This window comes from Coregonus lavaretus (assembly GCF_964263955.1).
Source record: "Coregonus lavaretus genome assembly, chromosome: 2".
NCBI classification, from domain to species: Eukaryota; Metazoa; Chordata; class Actinopteri; order Salmoniformes; family Salmonidae; genus Coregonus; species Coregonus lavaretus.
The window spans coordinates 2,685,716-2,711,600 of NC_139989.1; the positions used below are offsets into that span (position 1 = coordinate 2,685,716).

Sequence of the window (25,885 nt, forward strand, 5' to 3'; positions counted from 1 at the left end):
AAGGATACACCTCTTCACCATACTACACTCCTGGAAGGATCCACCTCTTCACCATACTACACTCCTGGAAGGATACACCTCTTCACCATACTACACTCCTGGAAGGATACACCTCTTCACCATACTACACTCCTGGAAGGATCCACCTCTTCACCATACTACACTCCTGGAAGGATACACCTCTTCACCATACTACACTCCTGGAAGGATACACCTCTTCACCATACTACACTCCTGGAAGGATACACCTCTTCACCATACTACACTCCTGGAAGGATACACCTCTTCACCATACTACACTCCTGGAAGGATACACCTCTTCACCATACTACACTCCTGGAAGGATACACCTCTTCACCATACTACACTCCTGGAAGGATACACCTCTTCACCATACTACACTCCTGGAAGGATCCACCTCTTCACCATACTACACTCCTGGAAGGATACACCTCTTCACCATACTACACTCCTGGAAGGATCCACCTCTTCACCATACTACACTCCTGGAAGGATCCACCTCTTCACCATACTACACTCCTGGAAGGATACACCTCTTCACCATACTACACTCCTGGAAGGATACACCTCTTCACCATACTACACTCCTGGAAGGATACACCTCTTCACCATACTACACTCCTGGAAGGATACACCTCTTCACCATACTACACTCCTGGAAGGATACACCTCTTCACCATACTACACTCCTGGAAGGATACACCTCTTCACCATACTACACTCCTGGAAGGATACACCTCTTCACCATACTACACTCCTGGAAGGATACACCTCTTCACCATACTACACTCCTGGAAGGATACACCTCTTCACCATACTACACTCCTGGAAGGATACACCTCTTCACCATACTACACTCCTGGAAGGATACACCTCTTCACCATACTACACTCCTGGAAGGATCCACCTCTTCACCATACTACACTCCTGGAAGGATCCACCTCTTCACCATACTACACTCCTGGAAGGATCCACCTCTTCACCATACTACACTCCTGGAAGGATCCATTGTTGCAGCCAAAATAGCAGCTCATGTGTAAAACAGCAGAGAGATAATGATCTGGACAGGTTGTGTGAGATGAAAATGGATCCAGTGACTGTCCTCAAATAGTGACTGCCTGACAGGAATGAGCCTCGGGCTGTTGTCAGGCTGTCACTATAGGAATAAACAAGCCCCGGGCTGCTGTCAGGCTGTCACTATAGGAATAAACAAGCCCCGGGCTGCTGTCAGGCTGTCACTATAGGAATAAACAAGCCCCGGGCTGCTGTCAGGCTGTCACTATAGGAATAAACAAGCCCCGGGCTGCTGTCAGGCTGTCACTATAGGAATAAACAAGCCCAGGGCTGCTGTCAGGCTGTCACTATAGGAATAAACAAGCCCCGGGCTGCTGTCAGGCTGTCACTATAGGAATAAACAAGCCCCGGGCTGCTGTCAGGCTGTCACTATAGGAATAAACAAGCCCCGGGCAGCTGTCAGGCTGTCACTATAGGAATAAACAAGCCCCGGGCTGCTGTCAGGCTGTCACTATAGGAATAAACAAGCCCCGGGCTGCTGTCAGGCTGTCACTATAGGAATAAACAAGCCCCGGGCAGCTGTCAGGCTGTCACTATAGGAATAAACAAGCCCCGGGCTGCTGTCAGGCTGTCACTATAGGAATAAACAAGCCCCGGGCTGCTGTCAGGCTGTCACTATAGGAATAAACAAGCCCCGGGCTGCTGTCAGGCTGTCACTATAGGAATAAACAAGCCCCGGGCTGCTGTCAGGCTGTCACTATAGGAATAAACAAGCCCCGGGCTGCTGTCAGGCTGTCACTATAGGAATAAACAAGCCACTTGGGACCGACGGAACTCTGAAGCAGAGGGAGCTATTCTGGAAGGCAAGATGCCATACACACGTTAGGCAAAAATTAAAACACCAAGCAGAACGATCTCTTCGGTCCTTTAAAAACCTGCTGTATGTAAAATATAGTGATCTATAGCTTGGAAAATAAATCAGACTCTGGATGACAACATAATGATTTTGTTCCCAACATTAGGGCTGTTTTCCTAAAGAAGATAAATCTGCTTGGTGTTTTGTTTCCTTGCCACGATACTGAGGAGTCTGGTGATAATGGGGTGGTCCCGGCCCAGATGGAGGCCAGTTAAATACAACCAGGGAAATGTTTGAAAGACGGGTGAAAGAGAGAGAAGGAAACAGACGTTTCATTTCTCTCACACAGAACCACACCTGGCAATGTTCCTTCCATATAGAAATCAGGTTGGAGGTGTGCACACTTCCTGTACACGTGCACACTGACACACAAACTGTAGGCCTCTGTTTCCTGTTCTGGGAGCACTCCTATCTCCTCCAATGTGCTGGTGAGATCAGTTCTTAAGTCTTAACTGCTTAATAGTGAAACCGTTGAAGCCTAATCTCGTTATGTACCACCACAACTGCCATGGAGTAGCCTAGTCTTCATGTACCACCACATCTCCCATGGCGTAGCCTAATCTTCATGTACCACCACATCTCCCATGGCGTAGCCTAGTCTTCATGTACCACCACATCTCCCATGGAGTAGCATAGTCTTCATGTACCACCACATCTCCCATGGCGTAGCCTAGTCTTCATGTACCACCACATCTCCCATGGCGTAGCCTAATCTTCATGTACCACCACATCTCCCATGGAGTAGCCTAGTCTTCATGTACCACCACATCTCCCATGGAGTAGCATAGTCTTCATGTACCACCACATCTCCCATGGCGTAGCCTAATCTTCATGTACCACCACATCTCCCATGGAGTAGCATAGTCTTCATGTACCACCACATCTCCCATGGCGTAGCCTAGTCTTCATGTACCACCACATCTCCCATGGCGTAGCCTAATCTTCATGTACCACCACATCTCCCATGGAGTAGCCTAGTCTTCATGTACCACCACATCTCCCATGGAGTAGCCTAGTCTTCATGTACCACCACAACTCCCATGGAGTAGCCTAGTCTTCATGTACCACCACATCTCCCATGGCGTAGCCTAGTCTTCCCCCTTCATGTACCACCACATCTCCCATGGCGTAGCCTAGTCTTCATGTACCACCACATCTCCCATGGCGTAGCCTAGTCTTCCCCCTTCAACTCTTACCACCTTGAAGACATTGTCCTTCACTAAACCATGAAATGTTAGACTGCTGTAGGCTAGGTTAGACTGCCGTAGGCTAGGTTAGACTGCCGTAGGCTAGGTTAGACTGCTGTAGGCTAGGTTAGACTGCCGTAGGCTAGGTTAGACTGCCGTAGGCTAGGTTAGACTGCCGTAGGCTAGGTTAGACTGCTGTAGGCTAGGTTAGACTGCCGTAGGCTAGGTTAGACTGCTGTAGGCTAGGTTAGACTGCTGTAGGCTAGGTTAGACTGCTGTAGGCTAGGTTAGACTGCTGTAGGCTAGGTTAGACTGCTGTAGGCTAGGTTAGACTGCTGTAGGCTAGGTTAGACTGCTGTAGGCTAGGTTAGACTGCTGTAGGCTAGGTTAGCCTGCTGTAGGCTAGGTTAGCCTGCTGTAGGCTAGGTTAGACTGCTGTAGGCTAGGTTAGACTGCTGTAGGCTAGGTTAGACTGCTGTAGGCTAGGTTAGACTGCTGTAGGCTAGGTTTGGCAGATCTGTAGTCCAGCTGAATGCTGTGATTACTGATCAATTCATTTATACATTCATAATTAGTAGGTTTAATTATCTGTTTGAACAAACATGTTTTACTTTAGTAATTATACATTGTATATTGTTTTTTTGTGGTGTAGCTTTTATATAAGGCTTCCAACCACACCAAAAAAAAAAAAAAAAAAGTGTATTGTCGTCTATCACTTGTTTTCTTTTGAGCAAATAAAACAATATGTCTCAATCTCTAGAGAACCACTAGATGAAATATGGGAAGTTACTTTGGTTGCGATATAAAATCTCTTCATAGAAAGACCTCCAACATGAACAGTGGACTCATCATTCTAACTACGTAATTAAAACCACGAAAGAAAGACAGACAGACAACTTCCCTACACAGAAAGAGGAAGTTAAACCACTGCTGTTTCAGTCTTCTGCATGATAAGTCAAGATGAACTGTTGAGAACTTTCCGCTGCACACAGACAATGTGTTATAATGGCACCCTATACACCATGCACTGCACTGCCTTTGACCAGAGGCCACAGGGTGTCGTTTCAAACGCAGCCAGATAAATCAGTGCAGACTGTGCATCTCTAATTATAGGAGAGAAACTCAGTCCCACCAGTTCAGACAGCATTACATATGGCCATGCAAAATGAACTTGCCTATGGATGATTCAAGTTGTTCTGTCAACATGGACATGTTAGCTAGCCAGACGAGCAGACCTGGCTGATAATGTCCAAGCTACACATCCTCCCTACATTTACCTCTATTAGCGTTCCCTACATTTACCTCTATTAGTGTTCCCTACATTTACCTCTATTAGTGTTCCCTACATTTACCTCTATTAGTGTTCCCTACATTTACCTCTATTAGCGTTCCCTACATTTACCTCTATTAGTGTTCCCTACATTTACCTCTATTAGAGTTTCCTACATTTACCTCTATTAGTGTTCCCTACATTTACCTCTATTAGTGTTCCCTACATTTACCTCTATTAGCGTTCCCTACATTTACCTCTATTAGTGTTCCCTACATTTACCTCTATTAGTGTTCCCTACATTTACCTCTATTAGTGTTCCCTACATTTACCTCTATTAGTGTTCCCTACATTTACCTCTATTAGTGTTCCCTACATTTACCTCTATTAGTGTTCCCTACATTTACCTCTATTAGCGTTCCCTACATTTACCTCTATTAGTGTTCCCTACATTTACCTCTATTAGAGTTTCCTACATTTACCTCTATTAGTGTTCCCTACATTTACCTCTATTAGTGTTCCCTACATTTACCTCTATTAGCGTTCCCTACATTTACCTCTATTAGCGTTCCCTACATTTACCTCTATTAGCGTTCCCTACATTTACCTCTATTAGCGTTACCTATATTTACCTCTATAGCATTTCCCTATATTTACCTCTATTAGCGTTCCCTACATTTACCTCTATTAGTGTTTCCTACATTTAGCTCTTATCGATGAGTGTTCCCTACATTTACCTCTATTAGCGTTCCCTATATTTACCTCTATTAGCGTTCCCTACATTTACCTCTATTAGCGTTCCCTACATTTACCTCTATTAGCGTTCCCTACATTTACCTCTATTAGCGTTCCCTACATTTACCTCTATTAGCGTTCCCTACATTTACCTCTATTAGCGTTCCCTACATTTACCTCTATTAGCGTTCCCTACATTTACCTCTATTAGCGTTCCCTACATTTACCTCTATTAGCGTTCCCTACATTTACCTCTATTAGCGTTCCCTACATTTACCTCTATTAGCGTTCCCTACATTTACCTCTATTAGCGTTCCCTACATTTACCTCTATTAGCGTTCCCTACATTTACCTCTATTAGCGTTCCCTACATTTACCTCTATTAGCGTTCCCTACATTTACCTCTATTAGCGTTCCCTACATTTACCTCTATTAGCGTTCCCTACATTTACCTCTATTAGCGTTCCCTACATTTACCTCTATTAGCGTTCCCTACATTTACCTCTATTAGCGTTCCCTACACTTACCTCTATTAGTGTTCCCTACATTTACCTCTATTAGCGTTCCCTACATTTACCTCTATTAGCGTTCCCTACATTTACCTCTATTAGCGTTCCCTACATTTACCTCTATTAGCGTTCCCTACATTTACCTCTATTAGCGTTCCCTACATTTACCTCTATTAGAGTTCCCTACATTTACCTCTATTAGTGTTCCCTACATTTACCTCTATTAGTGTTCCCTACATTTACCTCTATTAGCGTTCCCTACATTTACCTCTATTAGCGTTCCCTACATTTACCTCTATTAGTGTTCCCTACATTTACCTCTATTAGTGTTCCCTACATTTACCTCTATTAGTGTTCCCTACATTTACCTCTATTAGTGTTCCCTACATTTACCTCTATTAGTGTTCCCTACATTTACCTCTATTAGTGTTCCCTACATTTACCTCTATTAGTGTTCCCTACATTTACCTCTATTAGCGTTCCCTACATTTACCTCTATTAGTGTTCCCTACATTTACCTCTATTAGTGTTCCCTACATTTACCTCTATTAGTGTTCCCTACATTTACCTCTATTAGCGTTCCCTACATTTACCTCTATTAGTGTTCCCTACATTTACCTCTATTAGTGTTCCCTACATTTACCTCTATTAGTGTTCCCTACATTTACCTCTATTAGTGTTCCCTACATTTACCTCTATTAGTGTTCCCTACATTTACCTCTATTAGTGTTCCCTACATTTACCTCTATTAGCGTTCCCTACATTTACCTCTATTAGTGTTCCCTACATTTACCTCTATTAGAGTTTCCTACATTTACCTCTATTAGTGTTCCCTACATTTACCTCTATTAGTGTTCCCTACATTTACCTCTATTAGCGTTCCCTACATTTACCTCTATTAGCGTTCCCTACATTTACCTCTATTAGCGTTCCCTACATTTACCTCTATTAGCGTTACCTATATTTACCTCTATAGCATTTCCCTATATTTACCTCTATTAGCGTTCCCTACATTTACCTCTATTAGTGTTTCCTACATTTAGCTCTTATCGATGAGTGTTCCCTACATTTACCTCTATTAGCGTTCCCTATATTTACCTCTATTAGCGTTCCCTACATTTACCTCTATTAGCGTTCCCTACATTTACCTCTATTAGCGTTCCCTACATTTACCTCTATTAGCGTTCCCTACATTTACCTCTATTAGCGTTCCCTACATTTACCTCTATTAGCGTTCCCTACATTTACCTCTATTAGCGTTCCCTACATTTACCTCTATTAGCGTTCCCTACATTTACCTCTATTAGCGTTCCCTACATTTACCTCTATTAGTGTTCCCTACATTTACCTCTATTAGCGTTCCCTACATTTACCTCTATTAGCGTTCCCTACATTTACCTCTATTAGCGTTCCCTACATTTACCTCTATTAGCGTTCCCTACATTTACCTCTATTAGCGTTCCCTACATTTACCTCTATTAGCGTTCCCTACATTTACCTCTATTAGCGTTCCCTACATTTACCTCTATTAGCGTTCCCTACATTTACCTCTATTAGCGTTCCCTACATTTACCTCTATTAGCGTTCCCTACACTTACCTCTATTAGTGTTCCCTACATTTACCTCTATTAGTGTTCCCTACATTTACCTCTATTAGCGTTCCCTACATTTACCTCTATTAGCGTTCCCTACATTTACCTCTATTAGCGTTCCCTACATTTACCTCTATTAGCGTTCCCTACATTTACCTCTATTAGCGTTCCCTACATTTACCTCTATTAGCGTTCCCTACATTTACCTCTATTAGCGTTCCCTACATTTACCTCTATTAGCGTTCCCTACATTTACCTCTATTAGCGTTCCCTACATTTACCTCTATTAGCGTTCCCTACATTTACCTCTATTAGAGTTTCCTACATTTACCTCTATTAGTGTTCCTTACATTTAGCTCTTATCGATGAGTGTTCCCTACATTTAGCTCTATTAGTGTTCCCTACATTTACCTCTATTAGCGTTAATGGCACCTGTTTGAACTTGTTATCAGTATAAAAGACCTGTCCACAACCTCAAACAGTCACACTCCAAACTCCACTATGGCCAAGACCAAAGAGCTGTCAAAGGACACCAGAAACAAAATTGTAGACCTGCACCAGGCTGGGAAGACTGAATCTGCAATAGGTAAGCAGCTTGGTTTGAAGAAATCAACTGTGGGAGCAATTATTAGGAAATGGAAGACATACAAGACCACTGATAATCTCCCTCGATCTGGGGCTCCACGCAAGATCTCACCCCGTGGGGTCAAAATGATCACAAGAACGGTGAGCAAAAATCCCAGAACCACACGGGGGGACCTAGTGAATGACCTGCAGAGAGCTGGGACCAAAGTAACAACGCCTACCATCAGTAACACACTACGCCGCCAGGGACTCAAATCCTGCAGTGCCAGACGTGTCCCCCTGCTTAAGCCAGTACATGTCCAGGCCCGTCTGAAGTTTGCTAGAGTGCATTTGGATGATCCAGAAGAGGATTGGGAGAATGTCATATGGTCAGATGAAACCAAAATAGAACTTTTTGGTAAAAACTCAACTTGTCGTGTTTGGAGGACAAAGAATGCTGAGTTGCATCCAAAGAACACCATACCTACTGTGAAGCATGGGGGTGGAAACATCATGCTTTGGGGCTGTTTTTCTGCAAAGGGACCAGGACGACTGATCCGTGTAAAGGAAAGAATGAATGGGGCCATGTATCGTGAAATTTTGAATGAAAACCTCCTTCCATCAGCAAGGGCATTGAAGATTAAACGTGGCTGGGTCTTTCAGCATGACAATGATCCCAAACACACTGCCCAGGCAACGAAGGAGTGGCTTCGTAAGAAGCATTTCAAGGTCCTGGAGTGGCCTAGCCAGTCTCCAGATCTCAACCCCATAGAAAATCTTTGGAGGGAGTTGAAAGTCCGTGTTGCCCAGCGACAGCCCCAAAACATCACTGCTCTAGAGGAGATCTGCATGGAGGAATGGGCCAAAATACCAGCAACAGTGTGTGAAAACCTTGTGAAGACTTATAGAAAACGTTTGACCTGTGTCATTACCAACAAAGTGTATATAACAAAGTATTGAGAAACTTTTGTTATTGACCAAATACTTATTTTCCACCATAATTTGCAAATAAATTCATTAAAAATCCTACAATGTGATTTTCTGGATTTTTTTTTCTCAATTTGTCTGTCATAGTTGACGTGTACCTATGATGAAAATTACAGGCCTCTCATCTTTTTAAGTGGGAGAACTTGCACAATTGGTTGCTGACTAAATACTTTTTTCCCCCACTGTATCTCCTATTGATGACTGTTCATTCCTCTGTTATTAACAGGGGTTGGAACCAGTTCAGGAAACAGAACCGAAAACAAAAGAACATTTTCAAGGAACTGAAACGGAACGAAAATGATCCATACTGCTGCGGACGAGAACTGTTATGTTAAAAGCTTGAGAACCGTTTAATAATGTTTTTAAACGTTACAGCCATTTTTTTCTAGTCCCACAACAAAACACGCATGCAAAGCCCCTCACTCAGAAACGTATTCCAGTGTCTGCCTGCAAGCTGAAAATATTTGCCTATGCGTGTTTAGGCTACTGTAGCCCCTCCCCCCTCCGAAGCAGAGGCTCCTGTAGCCCCTCCCCCCTCCGAAGCAGAGGCTCCTGTACCTACAAAAGGGTATGACGTGTTTTCAATTCTGGTGCCGCTCTGCACACACACAAGCTCGTTAGCTAGCTAAGCTCAAAGGACATTCAAGGCTCCTCCATAGAGGCCGCTCCACCTAGATATAATTCTGTGTTCCTAATTCATATAATGCATTTCATAACAAGATGCCCAGCGCGTCAAGCCTCCTCCTCAACCCCCTCTCCCCACTTGCAAAAATTCTGACGACCCTTGCGCCATGGGCTACACTGTCCATCCATCACGCATTTAAACAACCAGCTCGCCTGCTCTATCCACACCGATTAGTGAAGTCATGTAAACAACCAGCTCGCCTGCTCTATCCACACCGATTAGTGAAGTCATGTAAACAACCAGCTCGCCTGCTCTATCCACACCGATTAGTGAAGTCATGTAAACAACCAGCTCGCCTGCTCTATCCACACCGATTAGTGAAGTCACGTAAACAACCAGCTCGCCTGCTCTATCCACACCGATTAGTGAAGTCATGTAAACAACCAGCTCGCCTGCTCTATCCACACCGATTAGTGAAGTCATGTAAACCACCAGCTCGCCTGCTCTATCCACACCGATTAGTGAAGTCATGTAAACAACCAGCTCGCCTGCTCCATCCACACCGATTAGTGAAGTCATGTAAACAACCAGCTCGCCTGCTCTATCCACACCGATTAGTGAAGTCATGTAAACAACCAGCTCGCCTGCTCTATCCACACCGATTAGTGAAGTCATGTAAACAACCAGCTCGCCTGCTCTATCCACACCGATTAGTGAAGTCATGTAAACAACCAGCTCGCCTGCTCTATCCACACCGATTAGTGAAGTCATGTAAACAACCAGTTCGCCTGCTCTATCCACACCGATTAGTGAAGTCATGTAAACAACCAGCTCGCCTGCTCTATCCACACCGATTAGTGAAGTCATGTAAACAACCAGCTCGCCTGCTCTATCCACACCGATTAGTGAAGTCATGTAAACAACCAGCTCGCCTGCTCTATCCACACCGATTAGTGAAGTCATGTAAACAACCAGCTCGCCTGCTCTATCCACACCGATTAGTGAAGTCATGTAAACAACCAGCTCGCCTGCTCTATCCACACCGATTAGTGAAGTCATGTAAACAACCAGCTCGCCTGCTCTATCCACACCGATTAGTGAAGTCATGTAAACAACCAGCTCGCCTGCTCTATCCACACCAATTAGTGAAGTCATGTAAACAACCAGCTCGCCTGCTCTATCCACACCGATTAGTGAAGTCATGTAAACAACCAGCTCGCCTGCTCTATCCACTCCGATTAGTGAAGTCATGTAAACAACCAGCTCGCCTGCTCCATCCACACCGATTAGTGAAGTCATGTAAACAACCAGCTCGCCTGCTCCATCCACACCGATTAGTGAAGTCATGTAAACAACCAGCTCGCCTGCTCCATCCACACCGATTAGTGAAGTCACGTAAACAACCAGCTCGCCTGCTCCATCCACACCGATTAGTGAAGTCACGTAAACAACCAGCTCGCCTGCTCTATCCACACCGATTAGTGAAGTCACGTAAACAACCAGCTCGCCTGCTCTATCCACACCGATTAGTGAAGTCACGTAAACAACCAGCTCGCCTGCTCTATCCACACCGATTAGTGAAGTCACGTAAACAACCAGCTCGCCTGCTCTATCCACACCGATTAGTGAAGTCACGTAAACAACCAGCTCGCCTGCTCTATCCACACCGATTAGTGAAGTCACGTAAACAACCAGCTCGCCTGCTCTATCCACACCGATTAGTGAAGTCACGTAAACAACCAGCTCGCCTGCTCTATCCACACCGATTAGTGAAGTCACGTAAACAACCAGCTCGCCTGCTCTATCCACACCGATTAGTGAAGTCACGTAAACAACCAGCTCGCCTGCTCTATCCACACCGATTAGTGAAGTCACGTAAACAACCAGCTCGCCTGCTCTATCCACACCGATTAGTGAAGTCACGTAAACAACCAGCTCGCCTGCTCTATCCACACCGATTAGTGAAGTCACGTAAACAACCAGCTCGCCTGCTCTATCCACACCGATTAGTGAAGTCATGTAAACAACCAGCTCGCCTGCTCTATCCACACCGATTAGTGAAGTCATGTAAACAACCAGCTCGCCTGCTCTATCCACACCGATTAGTGAAGTCATGTAAACAACCAGCTCGCCTGCTCTATCCACACCGATTAGTGAAGTCATGTAAACAACCAGCTCGCCTGCTCTATCCACACCGATTAGTGAAGTCACGTAAACAACCAGCTCGCCTGCTCTATCCACACCGATTAGTGAAGTCACGTAAACAACCAGCTCGCCTGCTCTATCCACACCGATTAGTGAAGTCACGTAAACAACCAGCTCGCCTGCTCTATCCACACCGATTAGTGAAGTCACGTAAACAACCAGCTCGCCTGCTCTATCCACACCGATTAGTGAAGTCACGTAAACAACCAGCTCGCCTGCTCTATCCACACCGATTAGTGAAGTCACGTAAACAACCAGCTCGCCTGCTCTATCCACACCGATTAGTGAAGTCATGTAAACAACCAGCTCGCCTGCTCTATCCACACCGATTAGTGAAGTCATGTAAACAACCAGCTCGCCTGCTCTATCCACACCGATTAGTGAAGTCATGTAAACAACCAGCTCGCCTGCTCTATCCACACCGATTAGTGAAGTCATGTAAACAACCAGCTCGCCTGCTCTATCCACACCGATTAGTGAAGTCATTTAATGAGCTAAATGTGAAAAAAACTGTTGACTTCACAGGTTAAAAAAGGAACAGAAAGGTATGATATAAACTTGGGGTTCGAACCAGTTCAGAACTTTATTTTGCTGGTTTTGACAGTGGAATAAAACAAAACAAAAATGTGGGTTCTGTTCAGAACGAAACGATTGGAAAATACATTTTAGTTCCAACCCCAGGTTATTAAATGAGTGTTGAGACATGTGTCCACACGCATGAGCAGCCATAGTAAAACCAGTCAGCCAGAGAGACATATCATCAACCAGAAATGAGGAAGTGAAAGGCAGCTCAGCTTTATGCAATATTGGATCTGGCAAGTGCATTAGAGAAGTGAGGTAAGATTGCGGTGAGCTTCTTTTTTCCTCCATTACTCAATTTAGTCCAAAACGTGAACCACCTAATAGAGCAGAGTTATCATTTGACCAGAGGGAGTTTTCAGCCACATCTTACCAGAGAAAAGTGAGTGTTCTCTCTGAGGTAACCAGAGCTTTAGACAGACTGGTAAAAGGAATTTACAGGAAGTGGAGCTAAAGCAGAAACAATTATATTAAAACTGAACCACATCTTATAGGACCCTATATAATTGGTGTTGTGGAGAACGAGGACGGAATTACGGAGATCAACAATATTCAAAAATGTATTGAACCTAGTAGGAAATCAACTAAATGTATTCAACTTATTACACACAATGCATTAAATTTGCCCAAGTTAATAAAGACATTAACAAAATGCGTCAGTGATTGGTATTTTCCCTGCAACTTTCTGAAACGGCACAGGAATGCCCCAATCTGTCTGTCTGTCTGTCTGTCTGTCTGTCGGTCTGTGTGTCTGTCTGTCTGCGCGCGCATGTATACATTTTGTGTAGCCGTTAGCGATGATGCTAATGATAACCTTCTTCTGGTAGAGATGGAAAGGCCGACCTGGCAGAATGATATCATGATTATTTGCATCAATCCAGTGGCCATTTGTTTATCAAACTTTGCAATCACGATCGCTACGGCAACATCACTAACCAAACAACGGTCTCTGGCTGGTGCACACTTGCATTAAAGGGTAACTAATCACAAAAATCTAAATATCTATTTTTCCCAGACCTCAAAAGGTGGTCTCTTGATGTGGTTTAAGCATTGTTGTGAAATTAGAAAAACTACAAAATTGGACATTATTTATTTTATTTTATTTTTTTGAAAACCTGAAAAAAAGTGAAAAAACAGAAACCTGGAAAAACAAAAATCTGATAAAACTGAATTTGGGGAGGGGGGGGGGAATCTAGCAAATCAGGCAAAAAATAAGATTTTATGAGTCCCTAATATTATTATTATTGACATACAGTGCATTCGGAAACGATTCAGACCCGTTGACTTTTCCCACATTTTGTTATGTTACAGCCTTATTCTAAAATGGATTAATTATTTTCCCTCAATCTACACACAATACCCCAATAATGACAAAGCGAAAACAGGTTTTTAGAATGTTTTGCAAATGTATATAAAATCTAAAACCGACATAGCTTATTTACATAAGTATGCAGACCCTTTGCTAGGAGACTCGAAATTGAGCTCCGGTGCATCCGGTTTCCATTGAAGGTCCCCAAGAACACAATGGCCTCCATCATTCTTAAATGGAAGAAGTTTAGAACCACCAAGACTTCCTAGAGCTGGCCGCCCGGCCAAACTGATCAATCGGGGGGAGAAGGGCTTTGGTCAGGGAGGTGACCAAGACCTCGATGGTCACTTTGACAGAGCTCCAGATTTCCTCTGTGGAGATGGGAGAACCTTCTAGAAGGACAACCATCTCTGCAGCACTCCAACAATCAGGACTTTACGGTAGAAGGTACATGACAGCCCGCTTGGAGTTTGCCAAAAGGCAACCTCAGACTGGACTGGGGGCGAAGGTTCACCACGACACTCAGCACACAGCCAAGAAAACGCAGGAGTGGCATCAGGACAAGTCTCTGAATGTCCTTGAGTGGCCCAGCCAGAGCCCGGACTTCAACCCGATCGAACATCTCTGTAGAGACCTGAAAATAGCTGTGCAGCAACGCTCCCCATCCAACCTGACAGAGCTTGAAAGGATCTGCTTAGAAGAATGGGAGAAACTCTCCAAATACAGGTGTGCCAAGCTTGTAGCGTCATACCCAAGAAGACTCGATGCTAATAATTCATATTTGTATTATTTGGGGGTGCTTATATTAGTCATTTTATAAAATGTTTTTATTGTATATCCCATCTCGCAGAGACACTCGCAGGGAGTGGGGTCAGGGGTCAAGGTGCCACTGTAGCAATGGCGAAGGTGCATAAAGACGGAGGAATTCAGATATGACGTCATCGTTTGAGAACAAGCTACGGAGTTCTTAAAACTACGGCAAGCCTATAAAAATCAGAGCAATCTATTTTTTCACTTTTATTAAAATTGTCGCCGTCTTGGAGCTCAAATTGAGATCATGTATACTGTGCTAACGCTGTGCTCATGCAATACAGAGTAGAAATGTACACTTAGCCAATGAGGCCGTCATTTTTATTCTCCTATTGGGGTAAAGTGCCTTGCTCAAGGGCACAGTGACATTTTTGGCTCCAGAAATCCAACCAGGACTCTACCTGCCACCTGTTAGGCTAGTCACCACACTGTCTGGACTGCTTTCTGTTTCAGCTCAAATCTAGTCTGTACAAAGTGGCTAATGCTAGCTAGCCTTGTCCTCTAGGCAGAGCTGTGCGGCGCGGCGCGAGGCAGGGCTTGTGAATGAGACACACATTTAGTAAATGAGGCCACGTCACTGCACTCCACCAAGAGGCTCTGGAGAGGAGGGCTGGGAAGTGGAGAGGAGGGCTGGGACGTGGAGAGGAGGGCTGGGAAGTGGAGCAGGGGCCCCCCCCCTTGACTGAATGGCAGGGCTGCTGACTGTTGCTGTACACTGTAGACCTCGGGGAGCAGGCTAGTGCCTGGGGAAGGGGCTAGTGCCTGGGGAAGGGGCTAGAGCCTGGGAGAGGGAAAGGCCTTCTTCTCCACAGGGCTAGAGAGGCTCCCAATGACCAGTTATCGCCAGTCCAGTAAATCTCTCCATGGACTGGGGTGACTTTTAGCCTTAAAGGAAATGGCCTTTTATAAATAGCCTGACCCCCTTCCCCTGGCGAGCTATAGCTTCCCCCTCCCCCTCTTTCCTCCCCTAGACTCCCAGCGCACAGGGATACAGTCTCCCTCTTCCCATCCAAGGAACCTTACATTGGAGACTGTGAAGAGGCCTGTCAGTGTGACAATAATTACAGAAACTACACTTCCCCAGCTGCAACAGGCCCCCTGCTCAGAAAGGGAAATATTGAACTCAAAAGAAGATCATGTTGAGCAGAGCAGACTGGGTTGACCCACTATGAAAACAGAGGACTTTATTATTATTTACAATCTACCTGCAGTGAAGCCGCTCAACATTTCCATTCCATTCAGTCATCTAGCTACGCTTTCATCCAGCTACAGGAAACCGGCTGGAATAAGATAAGTGCACCTGCTGGCATGTAATCTTCATAATGCTAAAAACACAAACAGATAGGCCTATATTTTGAGTGATGACTTGTTCAAGAAAAAAACAAGTTTAAAAAAAGGAGAGAGTCAGATACTATATTTCAGACCAACAATAGCAGTAATCTACATAGCGGAGATTCTCGATGGAGTTGACTGGCGACGACAGGGAGGACTGAACCTATGACAACACTACCACAGACTACATTGAGTCGCTATCAGTCAATACTTTAAATTCTTAAACCTTTGCTGTGTACCTTTGTTAGTCCTGTGTAAAGGCAGGCCTTTGTTTGCAATACTTTGTAGTAACATTTTTGTCAAATACAACCGACTGTTCCTCGTATCGACTGACTCAATGTAGTCTTAGGTAGTGTTGTCACCATACCAGAACTTACTTCGATACAGATACCAGGTTTAGAATCGAAACGTTAACATGGTTAGCAAAAATAAAGCGTATTACCTAAAGTCACAGAATAACTACTGGGCTTTATCTTTTTTCAAACATAATGTTGATAACTGGTAGCACAACTGAAATAACATTACAGATATATATATACACACACATATATACACAGTTGAAATCAGAGGTTTACATACACCTTAGCCAAATACATTTAAACTCAGTTTTTCACAATTCCTGATATTTAATCCTACAAAAAATTCCCTGTCTTAGGTCAGTTAGGATCACCACTTTATTTTAAGAATGTGAAATGTCAGAATAATAGTAGAGAGAATGATTTATTTCAGCTTTTATTTCTTTCATCACATTCCCAGTGGGTCAGAAGTTTACATACACTCAATTAGTATTTGGTAGCATTGCCTTTCAATTGTTAAACTTGGGTCAAACGTTTCAGGTAGCCTTCCACAAGCTTCCCACAATCAGTTGGGTGAATTTTGGCCCATTCCTCCTGACAGAGCTGGTGTAACTGAGTCAGGTTTGTAGGCCTCCTTGCTCGCACACGCTTTTTCAGTTCTGCCCACACATTTTCTATAGAATTGAGGTCAGCGCTTTGTGATGGCCACTCCAATACCTTGACTTTGTTGTCCTTAAGCCATTTTGCCACAACTTTGGAAGTATGCTTGGGGTCATTGTCCATTTGGAAGACCCATTTGCGACAAAGCTTTAACTTCCTGACTGATATCTTGAGATGTTGCTTCAATATATCCACATAATTTTCCTTCCTCATGATGCCATCTATTTTGTGAAGTGCACCAGTCCCTCCTGCAGCAAATCGTTTTGATGTCTTCACTATTATTCTACAATGTAAAAAAAATGTAGGAATATTGAAAAACCTTTGAATGAGTAGGTGTCCAAACTTTTGACTGTTACACTAATAAATATATATATATATATATACACACACACACACACACACACACATTCATACATACACTTTCTTTCAAGAATAAAAAATAAAAAAAAGATTCTTCAAAATAGCCACCCTTTGCCTTGATGACAGCTTTGCACACTCTTGGCAGCCACAGGAATGGAAGACCCAGAGTTCCCACAGTTGACAGTGCATGTCAGAGCAAAAACCAAGCCATGAGGCCGAAGGAATTGTCTGTAGAGCTCTGAGACAGGATTGTGTCGAGGCACAGATCTGGGGAAGAAAACCAGATAAAAAAAATAATAATAATAAAAAAACTTTCTGCAGCATTGAAGGTCCCCAAGGCCTCAATCATTCTTAAATGGAAGAAGTTTGGAAGCACCTAGACTCTTCCTGGAGTTGGCCGCCCGGCAAAACTGCGCAATCGGGGGAGAAGGGCCTTGGTCAGGGAGGTGATGGTCACGCTGATAGAGCTCCACAGATAATCTGTGCAGATGGGAAAAACTTCCAGAAGGAAAAACATCTCTGCAGCACTCCACCAATCAGGCCTTTATGGTAGAGTGGCCAGATGGAAGCCACTTCTCAGTGAAAGGCATATGACAGCCCGCTTGGAGTTTGCCAAAAGGCCCCTAAAGACTCTCAGACCATGAGAAACAAGATTCTCTGGTCTGATGAAACTAAGATTGAACTCTTTGGCCTGAATGCCAAGCGTCACGTCTGGACGAAACCTGGCGCCATCCCTACGGTGAAGCATGGTGGTGGCAGCATCATGCTGTGGGGATGTTTTTCAGCGGCAGGGACTGGGAGACTAGTCAGGATAAAGGGAAAGATGAACGGCGCAAAGTACAGAGATCCTTGATGAAAACCTGCTCCAGAGCGCTCAGGACCTCAGACTGGGGCGAAGGTTCACCTTCCAACAGGACAACGACCCTAAGCACACAGCCAAGACAACGCAGGAGTGGAAAGAATGAATGGGGCCATGTATCGTGAGATTTTGAGTGAAAACCTCCTTCCATCAGCAAGGGCATTGAAGATGAAACGTGGCTGGGTCTTTCAGCATGACAATGATCCCAAACACACTGCCCGGGCAACGAAGGAGTGGCTTCGTAAGAAGCATTTCAAGGTCCTGGAGTGGCCTAGCCAGTCTCCAGATCTCAACCCCATAGAAAATCTTTGGAGGAAGTTGAAAGTCTGTGTTGCCCAGCGACAGCCCCAAAACATCACTGCTCTAGAGGAGATCTGCATGGAGGAATGGGCCAAAATACCAGCAACAGTGTGTGAAAACCTTGTGAAGACTTACAGAAAACGTTTGACCTGTGTCATTACCAACAAAGTGTATTAAACAAAGTATTGAGAAACTTTTGTTATTGACCAAATACTTATTTTCCACCATAATTTGAAAATAAATTCATTAAAAATCATACAATGTGATTTTCTGGATTTATTTTTCTCATTTTGTCTGTCATAGTTGATGTGTACCTATGATGAAAATTACAGGCCTCTCTCATCTTTTTAAGGGGGAGAACTTGTACAATTGGTGGCTGACTAAATACTTTTTCCCCACTGTGTGTGTGTGTGTGTTTGTGTGTATATATATATATATATATATATATATATATATATATATATATATATATATATATATATATATATATATATATATATATATATATATATATATATATATATTTTTTTTTTTTTAAGTGTTAAGTAAAAAAAAAATATATAATGAAAAAGAGCAGCAGTAAAATAAAATAACAGTAGTTAGGCTATATACAGGGGGGTACCGGTGCAGAGTCAATGTGCGGGGGCACCGGCTAGTTGAGGTTGTTGAGGTAATATGTACATGTGGGTAGAGTTAAAGTGACTATGCATAAGTAATTAACAGAGTAGCAGCAGCGTAAAAAGATGGGGTGGGGGGGCAGTGCAAATAGTCCGGGTAGCCATGATTAGCTGTTTAGGAGTCTTATGGCTTGGGGGTAGAAGCTGTTGAGAAGTCTTTTGGACCTAGACTTGGCACTCCGGTACCGCTTGCCATGCGGTAGCAGAGAGAACAGTCTATGACTAGGGTGGCTGGAGTCTTTGACAATTTTGAGGGCCTTCCTCTGACACCGCCTGGTATAGAGGTCCTGGATGGCAGGAAGCTTGGCCCCAGTGATGTACCTGGCCGTACACACTACCCTCTGTAGTGCCTTGCGGTCGGAGGCCGAGCAGTTGCCATACCAGGCGGTGATGCAACCAGTCAGGATGCTCTCGATTTAGTCATTTAGCAGACGCTCTTATCCAGAGCGACTTACAGTTAGTGAGTGCATACATTTTTCATACTGGCCTCCCGTGGGAATCGAACCCACAACCCTGGCTTGCAAACGCCATGCTCTACCAACTGAGCTACACGGGACTTGATGGTGCAGCTGTATAACTTTTTGAGGATCTGAGGACCCATGCCAAATCTTTTCAGTCTCCTGAGGGGGAATAGGCTTTGTCGTGCCCTCTTCACGACTATCTTGGTGTGTTTGGACCATGATAGTTTGTTGGTGATGTGGACACCAAGGAACTTGAAGCTCTCAACCTGTTCCACTACAGCCCCGTCGATGAGAATGGGGGCGTGCTCAGTCCTCTTTTCTTTTTTTTTTCTGTAGTCCACAATCATCTCTTTTGTCTTGATCACGTTCAAGGAGAGGTTGTTATCCTGGCACCACACGGCCAGGTCTTGGACCTCCTCCCTATAGGCTGTCTCATCGTTGTCGGTGATCAGGCCTACCACTGTTGTGTCGTCAGCAAACTTAATGATGGTGTTGGAGTCGTGCCTGGCCATGCAGTCGTGGGTGAACAGGGAGTACAGGAGGGGACTGAGCACGCACCCCTGAGGGGCCCCCGTGTTGAGGATCAGTGTGGCAGATGGTCTGTTACCTACCCTTACCACCTGGGGGCGGCCCGTCAGGAAGTCCAGGATCCAGTTGCAGAGGGAGGTGTTTAGTCCCAGGATCCTTAGCTTAGTGATGAGCTTTGAAGGCACTATGGTGTTGAACGCTGAGCTGTAGTCAATGAATAGCATTCTCAAGTAGGTTTTCCTTTTGTCCAGGTGGGAAAGGGCAGTGTGGAGTGCAATAGAGATTGCATCATCTGTGGATCTGTTGGGGCGGTATGCAAATTGGAGTGGGTCTAGGGTTTCTGGGATAATGGTGATGATGTGAGCCATGAACAGCCTTTCAAAGCACTTCATGGCTACAGACGTGAGTGCTACGTGTCGGTAGTCATTTAGGCAGGTTATCTTAGTGTCCTTGAGCACAGGGACCATGGTGGTCTGCTTGAAACATGTTGGTATTACAGACTCAGACAGGGACATGTTGAAAATGTCAGTGAAGACACTTGCCAGTTGGTCAGCACATGCTCGGAGTACACATCCTGGTAATCCGTCTGGCCCTGCGGCCTTGTGAATGTTGACCTGCTTAAAAGTCTTACTCACATCGGCTACGGAGAGCGTGATCACACAGTCGTCCGGAACAGCTGATGCTCTCATACACGTTTCAGTGTTACTTGCCTCGAAGCGAGCATAGAAGTGATTTAGTTCGTCTGGTAGGCTCGTATCACTGGGCAGCTCGCGGCTGTGCTTCCTTTTGTAGTCTGTAGTAGTTTTCAAGCCCTGCCACATCTGACGAGTGTCAGAGCCGGTGTAGTATGATTAAATCTTAGTCCTGTATTGACTCTTTACCTATTTGATGTTCCGTTGGAGGACATAGCAGGATTTCTTATAAGTGTCCGGGTTAGAATCCTGCTCCTTGAAAGCGGCAGCGCTACCCTTTAGCTCAATGCGGATGTTGCCTGTAATCCATGGCTTCTGGTTGAGGTATGTACGTACGGACACTAATGGGACGACGTCATTGACGCACTTATCGATGAAGCCAGTAACTGATGTGGTGTACTCCTCAATGCTATTTGAAGAATCCCTGGAACATATTCCAGTCTGTGCTAGCAAAACAGTCCTGTAGCTTAGCATCTGCATCATCTGACCACTTTTTTATTAACCGAGTCACTGGTGCTTCCTGCTTTAGTTTTTGCTTATAAGCAGGAATCAGGAGGATAGAGTTATGGTCAGATTTGCCAAATGGAGGGCGAGGGAGAGCTTTGTATGCGTCTCTGTGTGTGGAGTAAAGGTGGTCTAGAGATTTTTTCCCTCTGGTTGCACATTTAACATGCTGGTAGAAATTAGGTAGAACAGATTTAAGTTTCCCTGCATTAAAGTCCCCGGCCACTAGGAGCGCTGCCTCTGGATGAGCGTTTTCCTGTTTACTTATGGTCTTATACAGCTCATTCATTGAGTGCAATCTTAATGCCAGCATCACTGTACAGATAAAGTTTAGGCTTGTTGTTTTTACTTTACAGTAATGTCGTTTTGTAAATTTAGTCAACTGTAATTATGTGTGTCTTACAACAATATATCCCTTTATTTTATTCACCACAGAGTGGAGGATGCAGAGGATACCCCCACTGCTGTGCCAATCACCCCGTCTGATGGTTCTACGAGGGCATTGATCAGTCCCTACACCCAAACGAGGGCATTGTGTTCATCCACCTCTGGCCTGCTGGCTCCCCTATCTCTGCGGAAGCATAGTTCCCGCTCAGCCCAGTCAAAACTGTTCGCTGCTCTGGCACCCCAATGGTGGAACAAGCTCCCTCACGACGCCAGGACAGCGGAGTCACTCACCACCTTCCGGAGACATTTGAAACCCCACCTCTTTAAGGAATACCTGGGATAGGATAAAGTAATCCTTCTACCCCCCCGCCCCCCCCTAAAAAAATAAATAAAACATATTGTAAAGTGGTTATCCCACTGGCTATAGGGTGTAAGTCGCTCTGGATAAGAGTGTCTGCTAAATGACGTAAATGTAATGTAAATGTACATCCACTTTTAATAGACGTCTTGAAAAATACAATAGGGGCTTGTGGCACCATTCATCCTATCAGAATGGGTTTCCCCAAGACCAAGGTAAACCACATGACCAAGACAGCGGCGAGGGGGACAATATGTTGCATCAGGACTAACAAGCTGCTTGTTGTGAAATGGAAGGACACTAGGGAAGTAACCTTGCAGCATAAGGCATTCAATAACAACCATGTCTCAAGGAGGGTGAAAAAGGAAGAATGTCCCCATTCCTGTTTCTGTGAAGGACTGCAATGCCAGCGTGGGGGGTGTGTCGACCTATCTGATAGGCTACTACAAGGTCCTCCACAAGACCAGGAAGTGGTATAAGACTCTTTTTTTTTAACCACTTTGCGGACATTGCTACAGTACATGCTTTGATTCTCCACAAGCAGATGGCCAAAGCAAAAGGTCAAACCCCTCTCGCCCAGTTGGCCTCCCGAGAGCACCTGGTGTTGGAAATGGCTGAATTGAGGGGCCCAAAGCAACCTCACAACCATCACAAGACCCCCCCCCCCCACTCAAGGGGAGCGCAACTATCCAACACGCCAATAGACAAAAGGAAGAACTGCAAGCATTGCACAAAACACGGGGGGGGGGGGGGGGCTTATTTTTAAAATATTGTTTCAGGTGGTTTGACACCTTATTCAGACATTAATGAAATGATATGGGGAGACAGGCAAATAGGGGAAACAGTGGGAAGGTTGGAAGCAGGGATTGATTGGAAAGGTATATGCGACATATGCCGGGGAGTGTTACCTGTTACTCTGCACAGGAAATGTTAATATTAATGGTTGATGGCAGTGGGTAATCAAATCATAGATTGCAGTCTCCTTCTCCATAGACTGCTTTCAAGGTAAGGTCACAAACATTTTGTATTTTTAGGTGAACTTTCTTTAAAAAAAAAAAATAGGGCTGGAAGAAAATCCTGCTTGCTCTCCAGGAGGGGTTATTTTTTATTTTTATTTTTGTCATTTAGCAGACGCTCTTATCCAGAGCGACTTACAGGAGCAATTAGGGTTAAGTGCCTTGCTCAAGGGCACATCGACAGATTTTTCACCTAGTCGGCTCGGGGATTAGAACCAGCGACCTTTCGGTTACTGGCACAACGCTCTTACCCACTAAGCTACCGGTCACCCCTGACCCCTGACCTGTTTCCCAAGTGCCGGGTGTTTGAAAATGTTCTTGTTATAACAATTACATTTCTCAAAATCACCCAACCTTAAAGAAAAATCTAATGAAAATCATTATTCAGGTGGTTTATTCCTACTAGTTGAAGAGCCCTGTCATCATCTTACTCTACATAGACATAATATGATGTTTATGAGTTGTGAGTCCCCCCTACCATCTCCACAATACTAAAATGTCAAATTACACTTCTGGGTTCCCAGTGTTTGATAAATTTATTTTGATAGTTAAAAAAATTATAATAATCTGTCCACTTTACCAAACTTACCTGCTAAAACATACTACACTGTAGGTCAGCCTAGTGCCTTTTCGTTGTCCCAGCCTAAATGCCAATCACCAAACGAGGGGACTAATACATGTGAGGATTAAATCGACTTTACGCTGTCAAAAGGCTGCATTCTGTAATAGGGACGAGAGTAACAGCGACCTCATTTTGTTGACAACATTGTTCATAAAACAGCGCTGCCGCGCCCCCTCTCCATCGAGCTCCGACACTAATCTTGAGGGGCGTTTCTTTAAAAACGCGCATCCAATCCCCTTGATCCCTTACATAACCAGACCAATCATATGCTTCAATGTGCCGCCGTTCACAGGACAGGACCCTGAGCGGATTCGATTATGCTGAGCCGCGGGGCACCGGGCATAGGCCCGTTACATCAAAAGGGCGAAAGCCCTTCTCAAATAGAACAGTGATCTGTGCCGTTTGGTCATGTTGTCAACAAGGCAGCATGGTGCATCGTTCAGACACATACAACATATGTTTTCTATTAAAATAAATGTTTGAATTTTCTGATAAAGCGTTTTTATTGAAAGCAATCCCTTTTTGCATGGGAAAACCCAGAATCCTACTAATTACTACACGTGCTTAATTACACAATTTTGGTTTTGAGCCGACTTCGCCGTGGGCTTTGAACGGGGAACCTAGCTCACGCCCGGGAGGCAGCCCAGTTCCAAATCTAATGCAATCAACTTTCAGCCGAAGCAAAACCCGGAAGAACGGGCGCCCGGGCGAGATTAATCGAACCCCCTCAACGATAGCGGTTTCTGATAGTGACGTTAAATTGCAGGCGCAGATGCTCGGATTTCTCTTACGGTGACAAGGACAATAGATGCTTGGCATTTGCACCCTGCATATTCACTATGAGCATGTAACACATAATGTTTTAGTCCAGGATTTCCTTCTGACAAGCCAAACATGGAACATAACCCATTTATGATATTGTGATGGGCAGTCACAGTGACTGCATCTCATTCTGTCTGTTGTTTCCGCTCACAGATACAGACGTAACTATTTGAATGATGACTTCTGCATTAAAACAATGTCTTTGATCCAACCCGTTTTGTCAAAAGATAAGCTTGATAACATGTTGGTTGGCTAGAGGTTAAACATGTAAACACAGGTAACGTGCCAGACAGTAAAGCTAACCCAGCTTGGTGGGGTTAATAATAATAATAATAATAATAATAATAATAATAACTTAACTAGCTAGGTCGTTAGGAAAACATGACAAGGTCCAGATAACAATCAATGCTTTTCCACAGAGTCATGAGTGAAAGATCAGTTAGCTAAGAAGCTCTTGATCGGGGCACCCGGTGATCCGTGATTGAGTGGCAAATGGTTTGGGACATTTTACAAAAAAAGTCGCCTAGCTAGTTAACTAGTTATGCAGTAAATTGGCTGGTTAACTAAGCAAGCATTCCAAGTTTAAAATGCCTTGACAAAATGTAAGACGACGGGCCCCAATTACGACGGGTTCTGACCAATAATCATTTAATTGTTTTCTAACTGAGGGTATTGCATGAAACTGAATCCGTGAGACAGCAACAATCAAAGCCAGCCAAGCTAACCCGTCGGTACCCTGGCTCGACGAGCTAGCTAGATGGCTAACACTAACGTTAGCCAGTTAGTTAGCTTGTGAAGTAAGCGTTGGTGTGTAGCTAAACGAGATGCTATTTCTCAGCGTTTAGCTACAACGTTAAATAAGGAGTGTATGTTATTGTCAGGCTGTGCCTCTATTCCAGATTTGAGGTCAGAGATTTGTAGCTAACATACCTATCTAGCTACCCAGCCAGCTACCGTTAGACCATAACAGGCTAGTTGGCGAAGCTAATTAAAACGCTGGCAATAATGAACATCACGGATCCATCTGGGCTTCTTACCTGCGAACTTAGTAGCTGATCGGCCGTACCTGTCCTTTTTCGCTTGATGAAATTACCATATTATACCGAAAAAGGGGAATTTGAAACGCCCGTGGAGATGGATGGTGGCTAGCTAGGACCCCAAAAAACCCTAGCTTGCTGAGATAACCTTTCACAACTTGGCTTGCTGGCTGTTATCATATGGCTTTTTGGAAACAGCTAGCTAGCTTCCCTCAGAGCTAGCTCTCAGAGTTGTTCCCACCCTGTTCACGACGCACCGTTCCTATTGGTTGTCTAAGGGGACATTTCGTATTTTTATTGGACGATGTCAGTGTCAATCAAACTGGGTCCACCGCACCAATCCCAATGATATGAAATGTTTATTTTCCATCAGACAAATGTATATTTGTATTGCCAAATGTGCTCTCATATAGACAGTGGTGTAAAGTACTTAAGTAAAAATACTTTAAAGTACTACTTAAGTAGTTTTTTTTAGGTATCTGTACTTTATTTTACTATTTACTCATGTTTTACTTCGCTACATTCCTAAAGAAAATAATGTACTTTTTACTCGATACATTTTCAATTTTTACTCATTCCATTTTTAATGCTTAGCAGGACAGGAAAATTGTCTAATTTATCAAGAGAACATCCCTGGTCATCCCTACTGCC

General features: G+C 44.2%; 1 protein-coding gene across 1 annotated transcript in view; it reads right to left on the reverse strand.

Annotated features, from left to right (window-relative positions):
* The window catches only part of LOC311103439 (SH2/SH3 adapter protein NCK1-like), a 121,055-nt gene extending 95,626 nt beyond the window's left edge, over window positions 1-25,429 (reverse strand). Inside the window, exon 1 of the mRNA XM_084145006.1 lies at window positions 25,235-25,429. The gene's annotated coding sequence lies outside the window, so the exon portion shown is untranslated. The remainder of the gene's footprint in view (window positions 1-25,234) is intronic.
* Window positions 25,430-25,885: the final 456 nt, after the last annotated feature.